The sequence below is a fragment of the Phacochoerus africanus genome, chromosome 3, assembly GCF_016906955.1.
Source record: "Phacochoerus africanus isolate WHEZ1 chromosome 3, ROS_Pafr_v1, whole genome shotgun sequence".
NCBI lineage: Eukaryota > Metazoa > Chordata > Mammalia > Artiodactyla > Suidae > Phacochoerus > Phacochoerus africanus.
Genome location: NC_062546.1, coordinates 146,079,664 through 146,092,335, shown reverse-complemented (window position 1 = coordinate 146,092,335; position 12,672 = coordinate 146,079,664). Strand labels below are relative to the sequence as shown.

At 40.2% G+C, this 12,672-nt stretch overlaps 1 protein-coding gene across 1 annotated transcript in view; it reads left to right on the top strand.

The window, feature by feature from the left end:
- The window catches only part of WIPF1 (WAS/WASL interacting protein family member 1), a 128,775-nt gene that overhangs the window by 36,034 nt on the left and 80,069 nt on the right, over window positions 1-12,672 (top strand). The window lies entirely within an intron of this gene.

Here is a 12,672-nt window from a genome sequence, read left to right as displayed (position 1 = left end):
GTTTGCCATGATGGCCAGCATGCATGAGCTCTCATGGAAGACACCTGTTTGGCCATTTCTTATTGCCCATCCTTCCGAAGAGAGCCCATGGGCACAAGGAACCACGACAAAGATCACTGGTACAGGTATGACTAAAGATAGATTGGTTGTTTTCTACTTGTCAGAGATTTTTCTGTCTTGTCTGGACACCTTTCTCTCTGTTAAGAATATTGTCAGGAGGTGTCCTGTTTATGTTTAATCCTAGAAAGAAAACTGAAAAGCTAAGGAGATTTCACCCCTTTTGAAAAGAGCTGTCGTGATGGCGTTATGATTCAGTGAAAGTAGAAGGTCCAAGAAGCACTAGTACAGAAGATCGTAGAAGGAAGGACAGAGGGAGTTTCACATCCAGTTTCACCTTAACATCTATAAATTAGTAGGCAGGTTAACTTAGAATCAGCATTTTTTATTTTGAAGTTCTGATTTTTTGTGCACACATGGAGTGGACTCTATGAAACGTGAACTGGACTGTGGATTTGAGAATGAGAGATTCCTCTGTTCTTTGTCGTTGCGAGGCAGTCATCTATCATTCATGCAGTAAACACCTGTGAAGTGCCAGGCCCCTCGCTCGACCGCCCCCCCCCCCCCCCCCGCCCCAACCTGCCCCCACCAACCCACACAGATGGGCTGGTGCGGAGCTGTGTAGCCAATGACTGGTCCAGTGGAGTGAGGGGGTGTGGCTCTGCTGGGAGGGTCTGGAAAGAGGAGGCTGACCCTGAACCAAGGCCAAGGTTGGCATTACAGGAGACAGAACACCTCTCTCTGAAGTGCTTACTGCCCTAAGTGTCAACCTTTACTTCAGAGACATACTGAGAGATGGGAAGTAATTTGTTTTGCTACATATTGTTCCAGATTTTTTTTTTAAGGGATGATAAAGCTGACTGTGTCATTAGCACATCCTCATGTGTTAAGATAGTCACTCACCCCTGGGTGTGTCTACCCACTTCTCCTTTCCTTTAAAAGGACCAATAATGTTCCCGACTTCCTGTCTCCTTTAGAGAGACAAGAAACTGTCACAGGTGCTGGACAACCATCAAAGGGTTCGCTGTTCGTTTTTATTTTTAACCTGTCTCAAATCTTTGCTTCATCAACTCAGCACAAGGAGAACACGAGGGTGGGACTGCCCAGAAGCAATCGTGGTTTATATCTGAGCCTTCGAATCGCCGCAGCAGTTTCTAAGCTACTGTTATCAGGAGAGGAGGAGCCATGTTGAGATGAAGATGTATGTGAAAAGAAAACATAAAGAATAAATAAATGCATAAATAAATTGGAGTGACCCACCAGTTAAGGATTCGGCATTGCTGTGGCACAGGTTTGATGCCTGCCCAGGAACGTCTTCATGTCGTGAGCGCCGCTCAGGGAAATTAGGGTTCACCATGGTGGCTAATGTAGAAATTCCCTCTATTGAGAATTACCCTTCATCACTCTTTCCTTGGTTGAGCTCCCTATGAAGTGGCTGGCTGCCGTTTATGAGCCATTTTCATGTTTTATGTGAAAAATGTGTGTTTTAAAGACTGGCATCACACCACACTGGTGTGGCATGCCGGTGACATCACGGATTCTTGTCTCTCATCTCGGGAGACTCTGGGGTGCACTTACCGTACGGAATGGCGAGTGAGGTGCCTGTCCCTGTGTATATTATTTTCTCTACCTTTCTCCTTCAAGCATAAAGTTGGATTTGTGGAAGTAAAATAGGCCTGTTACGCAACTGCATACATGAGAAACCTAATTCCAAGATGTGTCAATGTGCAGTTAGCACAGTTTGGTTGTAGGTTCCTGTTTTGGTTTTTTTGTTTTGTTTTTTTACATTTGGATAGCAAATTAGGAGGCAAGACAGCTTATCATAAATGACAACCCAGGATGGTGGTGATGTTGCATTGCTTTGTTTGCTTTTGTTTTTGTAACCTTAAATCCTTGCCTTTAGTCAAGCTAGGTGAATTATTTTTAAGTTGAATTTATACATTAAGTTGTATCTGACTTGTTATAACTTCTCTTCCCCCTGCATATTTCTTAATACTTAGGAAGGCTTCATACTTGTAAAGTCTAGTTACTAAAAATTTCAACATATTTTGATGAATATTATAGGTCATGGGGGTAATTTTCCAATAAAAAGAGAAATATAATTTTTTAAAGCAAAAACCGTAATCAGCTCATTGTAATGGTCCCTTAACCCCTATTCTGCCTCCACTTCGATCATTGTCATTAATGACGCACAGGGTCCCTAAAGTTAAAATGCAATTTATATAAAATGTTCAGGGGAGTTCCAATCATGGCTCTGCAGAAATGAATCTGACTAGTATCCATGAGGATGCAGGTTTGATCCTTGGCGTTGCTCAGTGGGTTAAGCATCTGGCATTGCGGTGAGCCATGGTGTAGTTTGCAGATGTGGCTCGGTTCTGGTGTTGCTGTGGCTGTGGGGTAGGCCAATGGCTGCAGCTCCTATTTGACCCCTAGCCTGGGAATCTATACCATGGGTGTGGCCCTAAAAAGAAAAAACAAACAAAATGTTCAGGAACCATATTTCAATAAACACACTTATGTCTAGATGCTGAGATGTTGGATTATTTTTTGTGCATCCTTGGAAGTTAATTGGTGGATGCTATGTTGCTTTCCGTGTAGTAAGTGTAAGAGAGTGTGAGAGACGTGCGGCAGATATTTAGCAAATCACACCCTGTTTTATTTTAGGTACCTCCCAGGGCACCAACTTTATTTCTAGAAGTTACTTGAAAGCAAAGAAAATAATAGGTAATGACATATAAAATGTAGTGTTACTCCTTCAGAATCACTGTAATTAATAAAATCTTGAGAGAGATTTATCTTTTGAAAGTTTACCTCATTTATAGAATCATGTAGCTCAGCCCGTCTGTAGCCACTTTGAAATCAAAGTCGTAATCCAGAAAATATGTGATAAATACATGTGGTTGAGTTTGCTATTGCTCAGCTGAATATGACCCACATTCTAATCGTAACCTGAATAAATCCTGAAACCCCACATGGTCCAGATTCTGCTCAGAGTGTCATTCAAAGAAAACATCAGAAAGCCAGAAAGCCACGAAGAGTAACCTACCTCTCTCATCTAAGTTTTTCTAAAAGGCATGACTTTAAGGCATTACACTTCATGCCACGTAAACAGTTTCTCCAAAATTCTGTGTTGCCATCTGCCCCTCTCCCTGCACTCATGGCCACTGCTACACCTGTCTGTCTTTCTCATCCACATAGTTTTTCACTGGCTGTGAAACTTTAATCTTTTGAAAAAGAATGGAGATATAATTCACAAAGCATTTTCCTCATTTTCTGATCAGACATAAATACATCAACTCTTCCAAATTTAGAAACATAAATACTACATCACTTCCCGGCTTAAAGTATCTGTATGGACTTCCTATTTTATTTCCTGGATGGACTTTGCCCCTCTAGGATGACTGGGGGACCTGTAGCTCCACTGCCCCTGATTTCTGAATATCTTTGATTCCCTGCATGCCCAGCACCCTCAGAAAAAAAGCTCATTGCTTGACTCTGATTACATGTCTTATGATATAATTAAAATTATAATAAAATTTCCACCTACAAACATCAACAGTAGCCACGATTTATGTAGTGCCCTGGCTAAAATCTTTGAATGCAGTGTCATACTCAGTATTCAGAAGATTATCTCCATGTTACAGATGAGTAAACTGGGACCCAAAGAATAAAGTAATTCACTGCAATTAGGAAGTAATGGATCTGGGATTTGAACCCAGGTAGTTTGATTCCAGAATCCTTCCTTTAAGGAGCGACATGGGTTTGTTTACCAGTTCTGCCCTATTTTATATGCTGTTTAATGTAGAAGGGAGGGGTGCATCTGAGTAGGAAGATTGTGCAGATAGGCAATTAATTAGCTGTTCTCTTGGTCCCATGGTATGTATGCGTGTGAGGAAAACACAAATCCTGAATCAGGGCTACAAATCTGCATAATACCCACTCACGACCTCTTCCAACACCAGTGGCTGGCTTTTGAATTGTTTATATTGCCTTGTATTCTTCTTTTCTCTATTCAGCCTAAAAGAAAGGAGCAATAAATATGTGAGAGACTCTTGGTCCTCAATACTCTTTGCTACCTCCTGAGTTCTGTACCTATGAGGCTTCTTAAAACTCATCCTGGGTGAATGGCAAAGCTTTCTGTGTGTCCCTAGGCAGTCTTTGTATGAACAAAGGAATTTGCTCTATCCTTTCAATGTTTTGATTAACCACAAAGATGAATGAGGGCCCTAGTTATTTAGGATTAAACTGCATGGGATTGGAAAGGGCCAGTTTGGTTGTTGGCATCAGGCCCCATAGTATGTTGGGGAAGACTGCCTCTGCGAGGTAGGGCTCTGGCTTTGAAGACGGCTGGCCAGAAGGCTTGGTGATTCTGGCTTAGATTACCTTACAGTGGCATAAACAACTGTACCAGAGTGCGGTGCATCCACAAGAGAACTTTCTTGACCTTTCATCTTCTTTTTAGATGTTCCAAAAGCTCGGGAATGTGGTGCCTGGTATCTTTTTGCATGATTGCTAATGAGGAAGGCCTTTGGCATGACATCATGCTCCAAAAATCTCCCAGGGTCAGTGTAGAAACAATTGCTCTGGGGTCCGGCTGGACTGTTTGACCTACATTGTGAAGGACTGACTGCCAAGGGTGTGTCTCACTGCAGTTCCTCTCTGCATGGCTGCCTGTGCTGTGCATGGGTTTAGCTTTCTCTGATGCAGAAGTTTTAGTGCATATTAGAAATGACAGTGGACTTATAGTCAGAAGCTTTGGGTTTAAATCCCAGTTCTATCACTTATTTACTTGTTGGAAAAATCCCTTTGACTATTGGAATCCCTTAGTCTTACCTTTTGTATTATGAGAATGATTTTTTTTTAATTACATCATAAAACTGTTTATGTGATTAATTTTTAAAATACGTTAAAACAAGCACTCCTTAAGGTATTTTATCCCTTCTTTGTGGTCCAAATTAGGATCTCAGTCTAGGAAATAGTGAGTTAACAGCAGGTTTTCAAACAGTTGCTGTACCTTTATTCCTATTCTTTCCCTCCCACCACCCTGGAATTCTCCATGACAAATTAAACACAGAATTTGGTTAACCTTTATTCAAAGACACACACAGAAACACATACAAACAATACTTCCTCAGGTATTTTATGGCCAGAATTTCTCCTATCACTCCTGCACTGATATCAAAGCTTTAAAAAAGTGGAAACCATCTCATTTTTAGGGGAAAAGAAAAAGAATGGATTCTTGTGAATTACTGTACTTTCTTAACTAGATATTAAGAAATTCAGGGAGTTCCCATCGTGGCACAGTGGTTAACAAATCTGACTAGGAACCATGAAGTTGCAGGTTCGATCCCTGGCTTTGCTCAGTGGGTTAAGGATCCGGTGTTTCTGTAAGCTGTGGTGTAGGTCACAGATGCAGCTCGGATCCCTCGTTGTTGTGGCTGTGGTATAGGCCGGTGGCTACAGCTCTGATTCGACCCCTAGCCTGGGAACCTCCATATGTCTCGGGAGCGGCTCAAGAAAAGGCAAAAAGACCAAAAAAAAAAAAAAAAAAACCCCAAAAAACCCCCAAAAACCCAGAAATTAAGAATTCTAGCCTCTGAGCAGGTCTAAACAACATCATTTTCTCATTTGGATTCCACACGTCTTTAGAGGGTATGTTTACATTCTTGTGATCTTACTGTTGTACTCTTACCTAATTTTAGCTTAGATTTCTCAACTGATGATGACTTCCAGTGACTAGAAGTGAGGTAGCAGGAAATTTACCCTAACAGCCTCCCTTCTACAGATAGCTTCTGCCTATCTCTGAAGTGCCTGCATGTCTTAGAGTCAAAAACTTGCAGAAATATTCTTCAGGATGTTCCTGGCTATACCCCAGCCACTAGGTTCTTGACTGCCGGTCTACACCACACTTAACCCCATGATTTGTGAGAGCTATAGCCAGTCCTCATTGTAGGAAAGAAGTGAATGGAGACCTCGCCACATACTCTTTTAGAAAGGTTTCTAATGTGTACAATGGCATTCCCCCGCAACACACACAATTTATTATTGTTGTTAACGTGAACCTACCATTAAATTTCCCCAAACAGTGGATTGACCTTACTAATTAACAGGGTCCTGCTGTGCAGTCCTCTGATGTACACCAGGAAAGGTCACATGTATTTGATCTTGAGAAAAATGTGTAGGTAGGATTTCTAAACCATTAGATATTAAAACACACACAGAGCTGGGGTAGAGGGTACTGCAGCAATAAAAACCATGATCAACCAGCAAAGGTCAAGAAAAGGGGGAAAAACAGGAATAAAACCTATAACAGAATACATGTGATAAAATAGCAGGAATAAGATAAACATATAACAATAAATGTGATTAGGTTAAATTCCTCTATTAAAACTAGTGACTCTCAGATTAAATAAAAAGATAATATAACCAAAAGCTATCTTTAGGAGTCTTTGTATACCAAAATTACACAGAAAGGAAGAAAATAAAAGAATAGGCTGGTGATAGACTAGTTCTAAAAAGCATAGCATTAAATGTGAAGAGAAATTATGGATGAGACATAAAATAATATATACATAAGCCAAACAAGAAGATTCAATAATGATGAAACTGTATTTACTGAACTTTTAGTGTTGAATTAAAGGAAAATCTGTTAAGAATATAAGAAAAAGAAATCAATTAAAAAATTTAAAAAACAAAATTTTCCATAATTATAGTGGGAGAGATTAACAAAATGCTTTGAGAATTTTATCAAGAAGGTGAAATTAAGTAGGAACAGAAGATTTTGAATAACATCGTTATCATTATTAACCTAACTCAACAAATAAATCTACATTTATTTTTTAAAAAAGACCATGGGTCATTTACAAAAACTGATGAAACACTAGACCACAAAGAAACTTTTAATCTCAAAAGCAGATGCACTGGCTATTGTAAGAACATAGCATTGAAAGTTAGCATGAGAGGGCTCATTCCCCCACCTCCATTCAAGTACTTGGAAACTAAACTGCAATCCTTTTAAATAATTCTTGGATGAAAAAGGAAATCGCTGCTGTAACCATAGATGATTATTATTATTATTATTGTCTTTTTAGGGTCACATTTGTGGCATATGGAAGTTCCCAGCCTAGGGGTTGAATCAGAGCTGCAGCTGCCAGCCTAACATCACAGCTACAGCAAGACCGGATCCTTAACCCACTGAGCAAGGCCAGGGATCGAACCCATGTCCTCATGGATACTAGTTGGGTTCTTAACCTGCTGAGCCACAATAGGAACTCCCCATAAACTGTTTTTAAATGAACAATGAGAATATATTGCATTGAACTGTGTGGGATTGGACCAAAAATATAGTTAGATTTAAAGGACTAAAAAGAAATAAAATAAGTTTGTAATTTAATTTTTATTTTTATTTTTAAAATTTTATTGAAGTGCAGTTGATTTCCAATGTGTTAATTTTTGCTGTACAGCAAAGTGATTCAATTATATATATTTCCTTTTTCATATTCTTTTCCATTACGGTTTATCACAGGATATTTAATATAGTTTCCTGTGCTATACAGTAGGACCATCCTATATATAATGGTTTGCATCTACTAATCTCAAACTCTTAATCCTTCCCAGCTTGGCATCCACAAGTCTATTGATGAGTCTGATTCTATTTCCTAGTTATGCTCATTTGTATTGTATTTTAGATTCCACATATCACATATCATATGATATTTGTTTTTTTCAAACTGACTGACTTCTCATAGTATGATAATTTCCAGGCCCATCTGTTTTGCTGCAAATGGCATTATTTCATTCTTTTTTTTTTTTTTTATGCCTGAGTGGTATTCCTTTATATATATACATACCACATCTTCTTTATCCATTCATTTGTTGGTGGACATTTAGGTTGCTTCCATGTCTTGACTATTGTAAATAGCAGTGTTATGAATGTAGGGCTATATGTATCTTCTCAAATTAAAGTTCTTTTTTTTTCTTTTTAGGGCCACATCTGCGGCACATGGAAGTTCCCAGGCTAGGGGTCAAATTGGAGCTTCAGCTGCCAGCCTCTGCCACAGCCAAAGCAATGCCAAGTATGAGCCGCATCTATGACCTACTCCACAGCTTGCAGCAACGCCAGATCTGTAACCCACTGAGCGTGGCCAGGGATCAAACCCACATCCTCATGGATACTAGTCAGGTTCTTAACCTGCTGAGCCACAGCGGGAGCTCCAATTTATAGTTTTATCTATATATATGCCCAGGAGTGGGATTGCTGAATCATATGGCAACTCTATTTTTGTTTTTTTGAGGAACCTCCATACTGTTTTCCATAGTGGCTGTACCAATTTGCATTCCTACCAACAGTGTAGGAAGGTTCCCTTTTCTTCACACCCTCTCCAGCACTCATTTGTAGACTTTTTAATGACCAGTCTGAGGTTGTATCTCATTGTAGTTTTGATTTACATTTTTCTAATAATTAGCAATGACGAGCATCTTTTCATGTACCTACTGGCTATCCATGTGCTTTCTTTGGAGAAATGTCTAGGTATCTTCTGCCCATTTTTTGATTTGGTTGTTTGTTTTTCTGTTAATGAGCTTTATGAGCTATTTGTATGCTTTGGAAATTATAACCTTGTAATTTAAGAAGCTAATAAGTGAAAAAACAAAATAAAGCATCAAAATAGGGGAGGGAAATTATGAAGTTAAATTATTTACCATTATTAGAAAAATTATGAATTTTTCCTAAGAAGAAAAAAAAAATGGCAGTAAGGCAAGTGCAGAGTTAATAGGAAAGTTGCTGGAATGAGGCTGGAAAACTGAGTCGATGGGATAAAAGACACTGTCCCTGTCCTCATTGTCACTTAGGTTAGGTTGAGGTGAAAAGTATGTGCAAAATATAATTAGGGAATAGGACTGTAGTCCATAAAGTGAGTTATAGATGCTAAACCATCTACAGCAAAGAGTAGCATTAGGCTCTGAGTCTTTGGCTTCAAACTCATCAAGGGGTCCTGGACAGACTATAGTCTTTCCAACCTGGCTACTTACCTGTGAAGTGGGGATCACAGTATCTACCTCACAGCATTTCTGTGAGAATTAAATCGAAGTACACTGGGCCTTCTGTATTCACTGATGCAGAGCCTCAGATATGCAGGGCTGACTGAGCATCTGCAGATTTCAGGGTCTCTGGCGGGGTTGAGGGGGCTGTCCTAGAACCAGTCCCTTGCAGATACCAAGGGACAGCTCAGTGCACACGTAAGGGCTGCCTGAAAAGTCAGTGCGCCATTTCTTGAGGTCTCCTCTGGATGCTTGTGCGATGATTAGGGCTCTATCCATATGTGGGACAGAAAATAGTGTTTAGAGTACCCAAGTTCCACTTGCCTGGATGAAAAGATTGGGCATTTCACCTGTGACTTTTCATGAAATATGCCCATGCTGATTGGGTGAACTTGTCTCTGTCCATTAAAAGAAAAAAATCTATAAAGCATGACACTCCCAAAGCAGCAGCCATTCATGAGTGCCCTGCCACGGAGAAGGGAATGGCCAGTTTGCCATTCTGTCATCAGATGGCTTCCCCAGGTAGGAAAGATGGGGCCAAGGAGTCCTTCCTGATCTGCTTCTGATCCATAAGCACTTTTATTCCTCCTCAGTAAGAGTGAAACATCATTCTTACAACCATGGGGTGTCAGCCTTAGGCTCTTCAGGCATGATGATGGGTTCTGAGATCTTGAAAAACTGGCATGGTTGGAGTTCCCATCGTGGCTCAGTGGTTAACAAATCAGACTAGGAACCATGAGGTGGCGGGTTTGATCCCTGGCGTCGCTCAGTGGTTTAAGGGCGCAGTGCCGTGAGCTGTGGTGTAGGCTGCAGACGAGGCTCGGATCCTGTGTTGTTGTGGCTCTGGCGTAGGCCGGCGGCTACAGCTCTGATTCGACCCCTAGCCTGGGAACCTCCATATGCCTAGGGAATGGCCCAAGAAATGGCAAAAAGACAAAACAAAACAAAACAAAAAAACTGACATGGTAAACATAAAGGGAATCAATTGGTAAACCCATAATAAACTGAAAAGAACTTAACACTTGATGAGAATTTGGGGTTTGAGGTAAAGTTAGAATGTTTCAGGGAGTAGGTGCTGCTCATCAAACCACTTTAATCAAATTATTTCTGTTCAGTGGGGGAAAAATCAGTGAAAATAGTTAAATGATGTCTATGGTCCAAACAAGAACTAACTGACTGCTCTACTTCCTTTGTTCCCAAGACCCCATCCCCTGTAAAGTGTACCATCAAATTTATGACAGGTCAGGAGGTGTGGGAAAGGACATGATAGTAAATGTATGCTTTGGTTCCACAAGTGTTAAAATATCAAGGAAAAAAAGCACTGTGAACACAAACATACATCTTGGAATTAAGGAAATGCAGAATTTCAGTGGTGCTGGTGTTTTGGTGTTTCCTTGCTGGCAGAGGATAGAACTAATTTTATAAAAGCAATTTTTAAAATGTTGATTAATACACAGGGCAGCCTTAATGAAAATTAAAGGCAAATAGAAGTTTTCTTGGGCCCATAGATTTGCTTTCTTTCACTCTCTTGTTAAGACAAAAAAAAAAAAAAGTTTAGGCAGTTGGGGAGGCAGTACACATGATGAGCCTGGAGCATATTGTAGGGCCAGCTAATAATGGAAAGCTCAAAAACCAACACCAAAAAAAAAAGAGGAAAATATCAAAGGAGCACAGGAAGCAACTGAAAGAACTCCCGACAGCCAAAGGGAGAACAATTTGAGCAACAAAATCAGTAAAATAGTGTTGAATTATAACCCAGAGTGTAAAATAAATGAGTCCATACGGATATAAATGATTGAAAAAATTGCTAAATGGGGAGAAGAGACAAATCTTGCATGCAGAAGAATTCAAAAGAATTTATATAGATGCTCCACCCTCAAGCTTTTCCTTCCGAAGTATATGGTGTGGAAGGGACGAGGAGCAGCCTTCCAGTAGAGAAACCTGTCAGACACTGCCTAAGGAGATCAAGGATTAAATTACCTTGAAAGTATATCTGCTTGATAGGATGTGATTAAAATGGCACTTGACCTCTGCAGTCTTCCTCCAAATAACCCATCACCCTGTCTTATCATGAGTAAAACATCAGACAAATCCCAGTTGTGGAACATTCCAGAAAATACCTGACCGGTGGTACTTATAACTGTCAAGGTCATCAAAACCAAGCTAAGTCTGCGAAACTGTCAAAGCCAAGAGCAGCCAAAGGAGGAGACTTGATGACAAAATGTAGTATGGTGTCCTGGATGGAATCCTGGAACAGAAGCAGAACATCAGGGAAAAACTAAGCAAATCTAAATAACCTCTGGTCTTTAGTTAATAATAATGTATCAGTATTGGTTTCTTAATTGTTAAGTGCCTGTAAGCTTTTAATAGCGGGGAGATTGGGTACAGAATGGGTAGGAACCCCACTATCTTCTTGATGTTTCTATAAATCTACAACGGTTCTAAAAGATAAAGTCTATTGAAATTATTTTGGAGTTCCCATTGTGGCACAGAGAAAACAAATCTGACTAGTACCCATGAGGAGGCAGGTTTGATTCCTGGCCTCGCTCAGTGGGTGGGGGATCTGGTGTTGCTGTGAGCTGTGGTGTAGGTTGCAGACGAGGCTCGGATCCTGCATTGCTGTGGCTGTGGTGTAGGCTGGTGGCTACAGCTCCGATTTGACCCCTAGCCTGGGAACTTCCATAACTTCCATATGCTGTGGGTGTGACCCTAAAAAAAAAAAAAGAAGAAGAAGAAGAAATTATTTTAATGCCTAAACAGAAAAAAACATTTCATGGGCAGCAGGCCAAGTTAAGGATTTTAAAGGAAAATTATAAAGCATTTTGTGGAGACCTTTAAAAATTCCACATGGCTGAAGTAGAACATATGTAACTGCTTAGTTGAAAAAAAAATGGAACTGGCAGCTTAGCCCAGAATGTGACACTTCTAAACACATTCAAATGGATTCATTATTTATCATCGATAGAGCATTTTGTTTTTTCAAGAGGGCACAGTTTTACCATTATTCCTATTTTAAAGCAATGCCATGCTTTTAGCCGTCTTGACTCAACTGGCTAATCTAACTGTACAGTTCAGTCAGAAAACCAGGCATCAGCTGTCAAAATGGTAAAACAGTTATGCATGTTTTCAAAGCCAGAAAAGCAATCATGTGGTGAGACTTCAGAGTTTTAGTGTTGTCCAGAGTCCTGACTCCCAGGATTCGTTTCCTTACCCAGTGTTCTCACATGGAAAACTTCTTTGGGGAATTATAGGGTAATATTTTCAAGACTTGGAACCGTGAGCTTGTCTACAGTTACCTTTTTGAAAACAACAACAACCAAAAAATCCCTTTAAAAGCATTTTTTAAAAAAAGAACTATGCGGGCATTGCCAAACAGAAACAACTTTGGGGTTTCTGCTCTGAGGCAAGTGGTGCAAATTGCAGAATGTTCCTCTCTGTCCAGGACATCGTTTTTCTCCCACACACCACTTCCTACATCCACAGATCCCAAAGTGTTGGACCTCCAGAAAGCAAGAGGAATTCTAAGAGGAGAGGGGAGGGCGTTGACCACAGAACTAGCTAGAAATGGCACCCCTG